The 12433-nt window shown below is 54.6% G+C and overlaps 1 long non-coding RNA gene across 1 annotated transcript in view; it reads right to left on the reverse strand.

Annotated features, from left to right (window-relative positions):
• Nucleotides 1–1982: 1982 nt before the first annotated feature.
• Nucleotides 1983–12433, reverse strand: part of LOC123790217 (uncharacterized) — a 154938-nt gene continuing 144487 nt past the window's right edge. Inside the window, exon 5 of the long non-coding RNA XR_006779041.2 lies at nucleotides 1983–2157. This is a non-coding gene — a long non-coding RNA (uncharacterized LOC123790217). The remainder of the gene's footprint in view (nucleotides 2158–12433) is intronic.

The following is a 12433-nucleotide window of genomic DNA, read 5'->3' on the forward strand; positions in this document are numbered from 1 at the left end:
AGCTGAGGTTCGGTCTAGGGATGGAGGGGGAGCACCGAGGAGCGCTGGGGAAGGGTACGCTGTGCTGCTGCCTTCTTCCGAGGGGCTGGTATCCTTTACTGTTCCCCTTTCTTTTGGGAACAAGTATGAATTGCGGAACTGAAGGGAGAAGGGGCGGGAGACATCTGTCGGTCGCTCTCTGCCACGCTCAGGAACCGGGGTTGGAGGTCCATTTAGGGGACCTGGAAAGGTCTCACCCTCGTCTCGGACTGTGTTCCCCTCCCCCTGCTTCCGGGCCCGAGCGGCCCCGGCCTCCTCCGTCCGGCTCCCGAGTAAACACCGGCTCGAGAGAGGTCGAAGAACAGAGACCGGATCAGCCGGTTTCCCGGCCCCGCCTCCCGGGGCGCCCCTCCCCCCGCCGCGTGCTTCCGCTCGGCCCGCGTTCCCCCTACCCCCGCCCGCACCGAGTGGGCCTGGCTCCTCGACCCCGAGGTCGGTTCAGCGGCTGGGATTAGCCGAGCGCAGGGACTAATCCTGGATGAGCCTCCGTGTAAACCCGGATCGACCGCGGGTACAGCGGAGGTCTCAGGCGCCCCTTCATCCACTCCTATACGCGGGGCTTCGCAGGGCCTGCGCCCCCCTCCCCCCGCCCCAGGTCTCCTTACTACATTCAGAGACCTGTGGTTGGATCTGCTGTGAGGGATGGCCTGGTGGGGAAGAGGGGTAAGAAGGAGGCACCACCAAGATCAGTCTTTAATCTGGTGTTCCAGAGCCGGGCGGGGGGAAGCGACGAAGGGTTGAGGCCCCTTTGGCAGCCTCTGAATCAGATCAGCTGTCCAGTTCAGTGAGCAACCCACGGGCCCCCCACCAATCCTCCAGTTAAAGAATCACAAACCCTCCTATCTGACCCGGGTGACCAGCTCCTAACCTTGAGGGGTCACTTGATCAGAGGAGGCAGTGAATCAACAGGACCTCACATCATCCCCACCCCTGACTTGGCCAGACAGCTGGGCATAAGGGGCTCCCGTTAAGGCCTAGACCTGAAAAAGATGTCAGGGTTCAAGAGACGTGGGTATCCTGACCCTGGCCAGTTCTGTAAACATTTCCTGAACCTCTCCCTTGTGCCTGCCCAGCACAAGGTACTGGGACACCCCAAGAATGACACACAGTCTCTATGGGAAAGGCAGACAGGTAAATAAAAACCATATCAGGTGTTCAGCCCTGCCCTGAGCTGTAAATTCAGGCTGGAGAGCTAAAGGAGGTGCCTCCTTCAGTAGAGTCCAGAAGGCTTCCTGGAAGGGGTGGTGCCAGAGCTGAGTTACCAAGGACAGATCTGGCCGGAGGCAGTTGTGTGTGCAAGGGCCTGGGGTAGGAGGAGAAAATTGCTCAGGAGAGCAGGTAAAATTTGAGAGGAAGGCAGGGGGGCAGAACTAGAAGGACCTCCTAGTCAACCTAAGGAGGGAAAGCGGAGCCATTGAGAGATTCTAAGCCTCTGAAAGAAAAGGTCACATTCACATTCTTCACAGGTTTTCACTGTCCTCCACGCTTCTCCGCACAGGTTTCTCTGGGGATGCCTAGGTTGGGAGTGGAGACACACCCTCAGACTAACAGGAAGAGGAGCCAGGTGCACTGTAGGTTAGGAAAGATGGTCCCCACCTCCTTCCCTCACACCTGGTATCAGAGACCTACAAGAGAAATCCGGCTGTACTGCTTCCTACTGGTAGTACCTTGGGCAGCTGACTGTGCCTTTGTTTCTTCATCTGTAAAATGGGGATAACAATGCTTATCATCGCGGAAGATTCTTGTGGGGCTTCAGTGAAACAAAGTGTCCATTCTTTTATTGAACACATATTTAATACCTATTATGTGGTAGGCCCTGTGCCAGGTGCTGGCATTGCAGCACTGAATTAGACAGGCATGATCCCTACGGTCTCTTGGAACTTCCATTCCAGTAGAGAAGACAGACAATAAACAAACAAACAAATGAGATAATTACAGATTGTGTTAAAGTGCTGTGAAGGAAACAAACAGTGGGACATGAAGGAGGATGACTGGAGGTGGGGGAAAGAAAGGGGCTGCCTTACTCACTGTGGCCCGGGAAGCTTCTCCCACGACACCTGAAGATGTAGAGCTCAGAACAGAGCACTCCAGACTCAGGAAATTGGGGCTGCTGAGGCCCTGGGATGGGAGACGAGAAAGGAGTTAGCCTGATTCCTCTAAGATGGTAAGCTTCCTGAGGACAGGAACCTAGGTCTCTTACCTCTCCCACCCTTCTGGACAAATACAGGGTAAGGTAAATAGAAATGGAGGGGATTATCCGGCTTGGTGGGCCATCCTTCCCCCCATCCAGGCCCTGGAGTGGTCTTGGGGGGTTGCTGGCCTCATCAGTAGGTCATCTGCACAGCTTAATCTGCACTCCAGCTGTTCTGTACAGGAAAGGCCTCTCTGCCCACCCCTGCTCCTTTCCCAGGGTTCCCGGTCCTTTCCTCGGACAGGAGGGGCAGGTTGGGACCCCTCCAGAATCTGCCAATCCAGAGCCTGGACTGAGCAGAGCTGCAGGGGCTGAGGGAGAGGATGTGTCCCTGATGAATACGGTCCAGTGTTTTAGGATCATTGGGGTCTTTTGGAGTCTCCCTCTTGGCCTGGGTCTCCCTTTAGGGAGAACTGCAAGAAAGATTTCTTGCACATGGATACGTTTCACACACATCCCCCCCCCCCTCCGCTAATGCTGCGGAGCGCACACAGCTCCTCTCACACACACACTCACCATCCAGCTGCACACTGAGTCTCCATGGCAACCAGTAGGCCTGGTCCATGGATGTTAGCAATAAGTGCCAGAGGAAGAGAAGAGAGAGGGAGAGACAGAGGAGAAACATCAGAAATAAAGAGACTCAGAAAGACAGCCTCCTGAGGAGGACTCCAGACTTTCCTTACAATCCCTGTCAGAGAGGCTTGAATGGACACAGGGCCTGAGGATGGAAGGGCTCAAGGTGGGGACTAGAGAGTGGGCCGGGGACTGTCTGGACACAGGTAATGGGGACACAGTGGGCACTGAGGGAGGAGCAGAATCGGGGAAACTTGAGTGGCAGTCTGGAGTCTTGGGCTAAGAATACTTGGTCTGGGTAAAATATGAGGGGGGTGGATGGAGGTGGGAGACTTGGGGGAGCTCCTTTCCCTTCTTCCCGGCCTAATTGGCTGTTCAGGCTGAAACCGCCTCTTAGTCACTTAGTCTAATTAGAATTGTTCCAGAGAAGACAATGGGGGAGGGGAAGGAGAAGCTAGGGTGTGAAGGGGGAAGGGTGGGTGGAGACAGAGCTGGGGGGTGGGGGGTGGGGAGTAGGAGTTCCTTCGGTGACGTTCCATCCATTCCCTCACCATCCAGTGGGTGGGCTGTGCTCTAACTGTCCAGGTTGTGGGTCAGTGTCCATCCCAGCCCTCTGTCCCCAGTACTCTCTCAAATGCCCCTGCATTCTGCTCCGGCCTGAGTCTCTGTCTGTCTCTTGCTCTACCACTCACTCTCTCTCTCTCTCTGGCTCCCCCTCTTTATCTCCTCATCTTCCTTTTCCCCTTTCCTCAAGGTCTCCCAAACTCTGGCCAATAATATTTGTCTAATAAACAGGTAAAGTAGTTAGGAATTCTGGCTGGGGCTGAATCAGGGGAAGGGGGAGCAGGGAGAGGGGATTATATTGAGAGCAGTCTCATCTTCTGGGAGTAAGAGGGAATGGGACAGACACTGCCTGATATGCCTCTCCTGTCTCTCTCTCTCTCTCTGTCTCTCTCTCTCTCTCTCTCTCACACACACACACACACACACCACACACCACACACCTCTCTTCCCCCCCTCACCCCTAGGTGAGACCTAGTTGGAGTATGTAGGAGCTTGGCTTCTGGAGCTGGACTGTCTGGGCTGCCTTAGACAAGTTACTTAACGTCTCTGAGCATCAGTTTCTCTAGCTATGAAGTGGGGATAATAAATCCTAAATTTGTATTTAAGGCGATGGTGCATGTAACTGGCTTAGCACAATAAATTGTAAGTGCTCAATAAATGCTGGACTGTCTGGGCTGCCTTAGACAAGTTACTTAACCTCTCTGAGCATCAGTTTCTCTAGCTATGAAATGGGGATAATAAATCCTAAATTTGGATTTAAGGCGATGGTGCATGTAACTGGCTTAGCACAATAAATTATAAGTGTTCAATAAATGCAGCTTTTCTCACTCCCACACTCCTTTCCTCTCCCTCCTGGGGCCAGGACATCTGCATCTTCCTTCCATACTCCCTCCCTATTCTGCTTCCCCAGTCTTTCAGGCTGAAAATGACCTCTCAGTTCCTAGACTCGCCTTCCTGGCCTGCTCCCCAGGCTACACAGGGCAGGGCGTGGTGTGTGAGAAGGTAGGCTTAGATCTTGCCCCCTGGCCACAGGGTTAGGAGGACTGTCCTCCAGTGGGGGGTCCGGCCTTCCCTTCTCTGCAGGACTCAAAGAGGAGGAAATGGGACAGCCATAAATGATGTAGGGGAAGTGTACTTGCTGAGGGGGACAATAAGGGATGAGCCATGTCCAGAAACCTAAATATTTCATGGGGCTGCAGCACTGGGAAGGGCAAAGTCCCCGAGCTGTGTTTGCGAATGTGCTCGCAGCTCCGCGTGGCTTGGAGCCTGTCCACATGCCCGCGCCCTCTGCACGTGCTCCAACCCTCAAAGTGCTGCACTCACAGAAAATTGCCCCCACGAACCCCTTCCTGGTCACGATCTCTCCAAACCCCCCTCAGCACACGCAGATTTTCTTTCTTACGGCTGTAGCAGTTTGTGCAAGTTTGAGGCTGTATTGTGAAATGGTCATGCTTTTCTTGCCCATTCAGTTTCTTCTTTAGATCCCCCAAGGACAGGTGCCCTTGCCCCTCACCTCCTCAGCATGATCAGGAGAGCCCAGTAGTTGGAAAGAGCTGGTGGGGTGGGAGCAGGGGCAGCGGGCGTGGGGGTGGCCGGGAGGAGGTCTGAGGAGGTTGACGGAGGAAGAAGGGATCTATTAGAGCAGGTGGGAAAGGGTGGATGGCAGCAGGGTCTCCTGGCTTCTGTGTCCACTGCTTACAGATGAGCTGGGAGACTGCCTCTGCCAAATCTCTGCCTCCAGGTGGCCCCTGTTCTCCACTCTCTCTGACCCTTCTCCAGACTCCATTTCTAAGTAGGGGATTAGAAGGTGCCCTTGGAGTCTCTGCCACAGCTCCCCTTTTGTTCCTTTCCTTGACCTTATCCCAGTCTGTCATCATTTCATTTGTTTATGTGTTCAATTTCTGTATCTTCCACTAGAATAAAAGCTTGCAGGGGCAAGAATCTTGTTTAACTTATTTATCACCACTCAAAATGTTTGCTGAATAAATGAATGAATGAATGAGAGGAAATCTGCTTGGGGATTCTGTAGCAACAGCATGAAAAGGGAGCCAGAGGGTGGGCAGGCGGGTGGGCCACAGGTGAGTAGGGATATAGGCCATGAGGACTGAACAGCAGAGGGCGGAAGGAGGTGTGGGAGGCGGGGGAATGTGTGGGATGGGGGGATGAGGAGGAGATGGGGGCGCTGAAGTGGAAGAGGTGGGTGTGTGAGAAGGGAGCTGGGTTGGAGACAGATGGAGCTAGACCCAAGATGCATGGGATTTGGGGGAAGGCATCCAGACTCCCAGAGGGGCTAGAGGCAGGGGATTTGGGGCAGGAGGAGGTCAAGCTTGGACTAGGGAGCCAAGGACAGGGTGTGCTGTCAGCAAGGCTGTGCTTGGAATTTGGGTCTGGGGCTAGAATGGGTAGAGTGTAGAAACTCACCAGGAACAGCTGAGCCTGGCAGTTTCCCAGGGCTTTCTGGTGCCATCGCTGTCCCTCTGACCCACCCTTACCCCCAAATCTGGCCCAGATGCCCAGCTTCAGTTCCCCTCCCCTTACCCTTCTAGGCCCATAAACAGGAAATGCCCCAGGGTGGGCTGGCCAGTGCTTCCCTCTGAGAGGGAGCCTGGGATACTCCTGAGTGGGGGTGGGGTGCACAGAGCCAGCAGAGAGGTCTTAACCCTTTGATTACCCATGTTATACCCAGGGAGGCCCCTTTCGAAGCCTCCACCCTCCCAAACCAAAGGTGACAGCAAAATTCACTCATGAGATTTAAGCCCCCACGGGAAGCAAGGGATGAAGGAGGAATTCTCTCACAGGGCTCTGCCCGGTCCCTGTCCCTCTCCCCAGCCCAGAGGCTTCGTGAGAAGGCAGGCAAGGGACAGGGGTGGTAGCCAGGGTGAGGATGAAGAGACTCCCATCAGAATGACAGTGTCTCCCCCAGAATTGGCCAGAGTGGCTGTGTGTTACCAGGGGAGTGGGGGATCTCGGAGGTGCACACCTGCAGTGGTTGTCATGGCAACCTGACTTGGCTCCCAAGAGGGTGGCCTCTCCCCCAAAGCCCTGTGCAGCCTGGAACTCAAGAGTGGAGACGCACACACACACACGCACACACACACACGCACACACACACAGGGCTTTGCAGAACTCTATTTCTGAGAGAGGCCTATCATCTTCCTCTGTCTTCTCTCTACTTCCCTGGGTGAGGCCGAGTGAGACCAGGGATGGCGCCAAGACAAGAGGATGTGCTGGGGCCGGCGGGGGCGGGGGGGGGGGGAGGGGGCTCTGCAATGGGTGTGTGTGCTCTCAAGTATGTTTCTGTACGGGTCAGTGTTCAGTGTGCCTGGGGCGCTGTCCCAGCCTATGTAGAGGACACACGTTGTACTCAACTGACCCACCCCGAGTCCCAAAGCCAGACCACACAGAGGATGGATTTGGGAGGGAGATGATTATTAAGAAAGACAACAATAATCACAGTTAACCTTAACTGAGAGCTTATTAAATTCCAGCTATGTGACTGTAGTGAGCATTTTCATGTGATCCTCACAGCAACTCTACAAGGTAGGAATTATCAGCCCCATTTACAGATAAGAAAAATGAGATTCTAAGAGGTTAAGTAAGTTGCTCCAGGTCCAGGAGCTGGAAAGAGACAGGACAAGATTCTGCAGGAGGGGAGGATAGAGGTGCCAGCCACTGAGGCCACGAGTCCTGTCCCTGGGCTCCACCGGACACTCATGCTCACGTGCTCCCCTGCTCCTCAGCAGGGCAGCTCTGGTACCATGCCAAGAGGCAGGACTTGGGAGCCCCAGATTGTGGTGCCTGCCCAGCCTGGGCTGGGGCAGCTGAGGGCACCTGTGAGGGTGTGGGGACGCTAAGCAGCGGGCATAGTGATTGGCACGAGCCAGGGGAGCGGCTGGCAGCCTTGCTCCTGGTAAACACGAGGAGAGGTTACTTCACAAGGAAACAGTAATTAACTTTAATTAGCACCTTGCATCTCGGAATATTATTAACATCTCAATTTCTCTAATCAAGGCAGCAGGAGAGGGGCGGCATCTGCCTTGCGGACTCCTTCCTGGCCGTGCTCCCTGGCTTGGCATGGTTCCTGCCAGGCCCCCACCCGTTGGATGGCACCCAGGAGCACCTCCTCAGAGGCAGGTTGCCAAGGGGAGCTGGGGAGTAAGGGGACCTGGACTGAGAGGGCAGAGAGAACAGGTCCAGGCCAGGGACATGGGAGCCAGCACCAGCAGCAACAGGGCAGGAGGACAGGGGGCAGGGCTCTTTGTGTGGCCTCCTTATCCTTCCAAGAAGACCATCCACACCAAAAGCAGGGCTAGGCTGGTGTCCCCTGTTCCAGAGACAGGCCCCTGTGTGGCCGCCTTCTCTGTGCTTCTCCTCTTTCCCTCCCTCTTTGAGATGGTCTGTCCTCCCTCTCCCTCAATGTCTTTCTCTCCCTTCTCTCTGACTCCCCTTCTCCTTCTCCTTGTTACAGGAAGGGTGGGAGGGTGCAGGCTTCCACCACTGGGGACACAGCAATAGGGACAGGATAAATCCTGTCCCAAGGGAGTTTAGAATCCCATGGAGGAGATAAGGCTTGGGTATAAAAAAACTCTAATTGGGCTTCATACAGATAGGCATCATAATGGAGCTGGAGATAAAGGGCTGTGGGGGTTTCCGGAAGGAGGCAGGAATGGGAGTGGCAGAGGCCCTTACTAGGGGTCACCAAGACAGAGCCCCTCTTAGGCAGGGGCACCAGGAAAGCAGGAGATCCTGAGGCAGGTAGGGCATTTGGTGCTGATCAGCCCCTTTCAGCCCTCTTCAGGAGGCCATCATGGAGGGAAGACCCTGAGGGCACAGAAGGTGACTCTCTCTTCATTATAGCCACCCCCGGTGGCTGTTAACCCTGCCGCGTGTCTGATATTAATAACTGACTATCCTCCTTGGTCTAATTACAGTGGCCTGCTGCTTGCACAATTTGGTATTTATTTGGCAGCATCCTCGTGGCTGTCGCCCCCATCCATCTAATTTGTCTTTATTGAGCACCTATTATGTCTTGAGGGCAGGGTCTGCCCTTGAGTGGACTCCGAACTCCGGAACTCCGGAGTTCCTCTCGACAGGGACTGAAGGGTCATGGGAGAGCCGCCTCCAGGCTTGGACGTCTCAGCAAAACAAGGGCCGTGTTCACAGAGGTTCCCTATCGGGAAGAGGCTGGTTCCACATTGGCTTCGCCAGCACCCCTTGCCTGCTGTCGTAGCTGTGAGCACAGTGTCACCTTTGCACATGGCCTCCCATCTCTTTTTATGCCATCCAGAGGACAGCATCAGAGTTCAACTGTACATCTTGTCCAACGTTAACTCTGAGAGCAGGTTAAATGTTCAGTGGTGACTCCAATCTCACACCCACCTAGGTGGGAAGGGTACACATCATTTGATGTTATTATTTACCTGGTTCAGAAAACTGATCACACAGCCCGTTGCCAGGTGGAAGGTGGGACCAGTTTTGTTTGACCACCCAAACGTGGGCCATGGAGCAGGGATGGGCACTGGCTTGTCCTTGGCTATGACTCTGTTTGCCAGTTAGGATCATCTTTCACCGAGGCCTACAGGATCTCATTTAGATTTCGCGAGAACCCGGAGAAGGAGGAATTCTGATGGCCATCTTAGAGGGGGGGGGGCGGATCAGACAAAGAGGTGAGGCCGCACAGCTGGTAAGAAAGTGAAAGCCAAGCAGGATCAGAACAAACTCAGGAGCCCTTTCTTATTTATGGTCTCCCTCTGTCAGAAGCTGGGGCACTGGGGGAGGCCCGAGGGAGGCCCCTGCCCTCAAGGACAATAAGAGAATGGCCACTTGTCTCTGAGCCGACCCTAGCTCTCCCCTCCCTCCTCTAACTCCCCCTCACCCACCCACCCCCAGCTCCCCAGGGCCCGAAGCTGGGCCTCAGTAATTGTAGAGTAGTCCGCACAGGGCGGGGAAGAATCTGACGTTTCCAAAGGCCTTTTTGATGTTGATGATTATGGCGATGATGAGGCTGTCCGTCTCCTACCAAGACTGGGGCCTTTCTTTGTTTCTCTTACCGTCAGGGTCTTTCTGTCTCCCTCTCTCCCTCTCTCTGCCCCCAGGACTGGTGTTGTCAGAGGACCAGCATTTGCACCTCTTTGGGGGAGGAAAAGGACAGGCCCGGCCAAACTGAAACCTGGGGGATCAGCCCACCCCTCACCTTCCCCAAGCTGGGCCCAGGGGTGCGCTGACGTGTCATTAGCATAACATTTGCATAGGAACAATTGAGGAGATTGGAGTCTCGCCTCGGAGGAAACACCTGCAGGCAAGTGTGAATGAAAGCTTCTCCCGCCCCCACTCTGAGATCCCTCCCACCTCCCCCCACCCTCCCGCCGTGCTGGGGGTAGGGGCTGGGGCCCCCTCCTGCGCCTCACGACGCAGATGACGACGATCACGGTTATCATTCACACAGTGCCTACTCAGTGCCAGGCACTGAGGTGGAGGTTCTGTTTCTCTTAATCTTCACAACCCCCCTCGCTGGTACATTTTATTATTTTATAATACAATTTACAGAGGAGGAAGCTGAGGCTCAGCCACCTCAGTCACACGGATTATGTCAGTGGCAGAGCTGAGCTTTGGAACAGGGTGGAGTGACTCAGTGCCCGCGCCCTCAACCACTCGCAGCAGCAGGTGGGGGGACTCTGGGCTCACCTCAGGCACCCAAATCCAGGTTCCGTGGACCCAGGGGATCCTGGGAGGCTTAGAACCAGGGCTCCAAGACAGGCTCCTCCCCACAGGCACACAGGCTCTCTCACACACACAGGCACAGCCGCTCTGCCCTGCCCCCACTGGTGCTTCTGGGGGCAGAAGAGCTGGGCTGACTTGGCCCATAACCAGGTTAGCCAAGATCCAATTAACTAGTTAGCGCGGGCAGAGCTGGGGGCAGGCAGGGCGCGCAGGAGAGCGGGATGGATGGGTTGGGTAATGGGCAGAGACAGCCAGAGACAGCGGCTCCGCTCTAACCTGATAAGCAGCTCCCAGCATCACTGCCGCCCAGCCTGGCAGGCAGAGTGGCCTCAGTCCTGGGGGGCAGAGTGGCCTCAATCCTGGGCTGCTGGTGGGGGTGCTGGGACAGCCTCGGACCCCTATTCCTCCCCTCCACACACACAGCGCCTTCATCTTCTGGCCTCTCCTCAGCAATGCTCACTCCCGCTCCGCCTCCTCTAAGGACTATGAGGAAGGCAGCTTCTGCCAGATATTTCCATCCACTATCCGTAGTCATGCACAGAAGGTAAGGGTGAAACAACCGCTTCCTCCAGGTGGGAGGCTGGGGGTGAGGCAGCTGGGAGAATTTATGGGGAGGGGAGGTGAAAATAATAGTAGCCATTATTTTTGTTTTAAAGATTTTAAGTAATCTCTAAACCCAATGCGGTACTCGAACTCATGACCCCCAGATCAAGAGTTGCACACTCCACTGAGCCAGCCAGTGCCCCAATAGTAACCACTATTTATGGAGTTTGCCATGTGCCAGAGACTCTGCAAACCATTTATATGTACTCTCTCAGGGACACTCAGAACCCGTTGCTGTAGGTACTATTATAATCCCCATTTTGCAGATGGGAAAATTGAGACTTAGGTTAAGAAACCTGACTATCAAGATAGTTCAGGCTTAAAGCCACCATCCATTAGAGCACCTCTGAACCAGGTCTAGGGTTAACAACAATAGGACTGCCAGCAAGACTTCTTCCTTCTGTGTATCACTTTAGACTTTACAAAGGCTCTTTGGATTTACCCTGACAAGTCCATAAAGTCAGTGTTTTAGTTCTGGCCCCTATTTTACAGATAAATGAACTTGAGCCTTGGAGGGGCTTACGCCCCCAAGCCTCACAGCTGGTGAGTAAGAGTCAGGATTTGAACCTAGGCCAGGTCTTTCTGACTTCTAGTCTAATGCTCTAGAGGAGACAATGGAAAAAAGTCCCTAAGTCAAGGGTGGGTCATTTCTCTATTTACTTGTTTGTCACAGCTAGTTGGAAGGGTCTGTGTGGGGCACCATGCTGGGCAGGCTTACTCAGGGCTGGAGAAAGCAAAAGACTTCCTGCCTTCAAGAAGCAAGTGGAGAGGAAGGCCCTAAAGTTCCTGTGTCTGGGGACTTGGGGCTGCCTTGGTCAGGGGACTCCAGAGAATGAAAGACCATTCTGGTCTGACTCCCTCATGGTTTTCAGAGGCTGCACCTGAACCCCAAGAGAGTTAAGTGACTATCCAAGGTCACACAGAGACAGGCAGACGTAGATCTTCCGACTTGAAGCTTCCTCTCAGCCCTGGGGCCTCCCATTCATTGCAAGGTGGGGACTTACTAACCCTATAAGCTCTGAGTTCTGTCTGGCATCCACCCACCACCCGCTAGTGAGGGAGCAGGTGCTGTGCCAACCATCCCTAGGGGAGGCACCCCCATTTCCCTCTGTCTGTGCTCCAGGAGAAGAGAATCAGCTGAATTCCGGCTTTGGGCTCAGGCCTCAGGATGAGTGTGTTGCGCCAGACAGCAGGGACACAGCATTTGGGCCAAGTGTGTAAGAAGATGGATGCACATCTGTTGCTCTCTGCCTTCCTGAATACCAGCACCAGAAGGGTTAAGCTGTCCCCAGCCGGTCCCCAGCCCCAGGGCCTGAGGAGTTGTCAGTGCAGGAAGCTGCTCTCCCAGTCCCAAAGGTCTGGGGAGGGGGAGGGGAGGGACTTTCTTCGTCTCTTTCCCAGGCTCCTCAGCCTCCCTGGGGATCCAGCTACATGCCATAGAGGTGACCCTTGACCCATCCCCCTCCACAAGAAGGCCCTCCCTAGCCCAGCCAGTAAAGACTCTGATCCTTGCTCTGGGGCACTGGGAGGGTGGGATCCCCTACTGCCTCACCTCATTTCCCCCACCATCTCATGCATTCCCTTTAGTGCCTAACTCCACTTTGGTCCCACAGTCGCTATATTCAGACCCCTGACCTTCTTCTCCCACCCTCGATCCAGGCCCCCAGGCCTCTCCTCCCAGCCTCTGCATGTGTAATCTTCTAAAAATAAAAGCTTGGGATTCAAGTCGGCAACTCCGGAAAT

The sequence above is a fragment of the Ursus americanus genome, chromosome 5 (genome assembly GCF_024610735.1).
Source record: "Ursus americanus isolate L20-20 chromosome 5, mUrsAme1.1.p, whole genome shotgun sequence".
NCBI classification, from domain to species: domain Eukaryota; kingdom Metazoa; phylum Chordata; class Mammalia; order Carnivora; family Ursidae; genus Ursus; species Ursus americanus.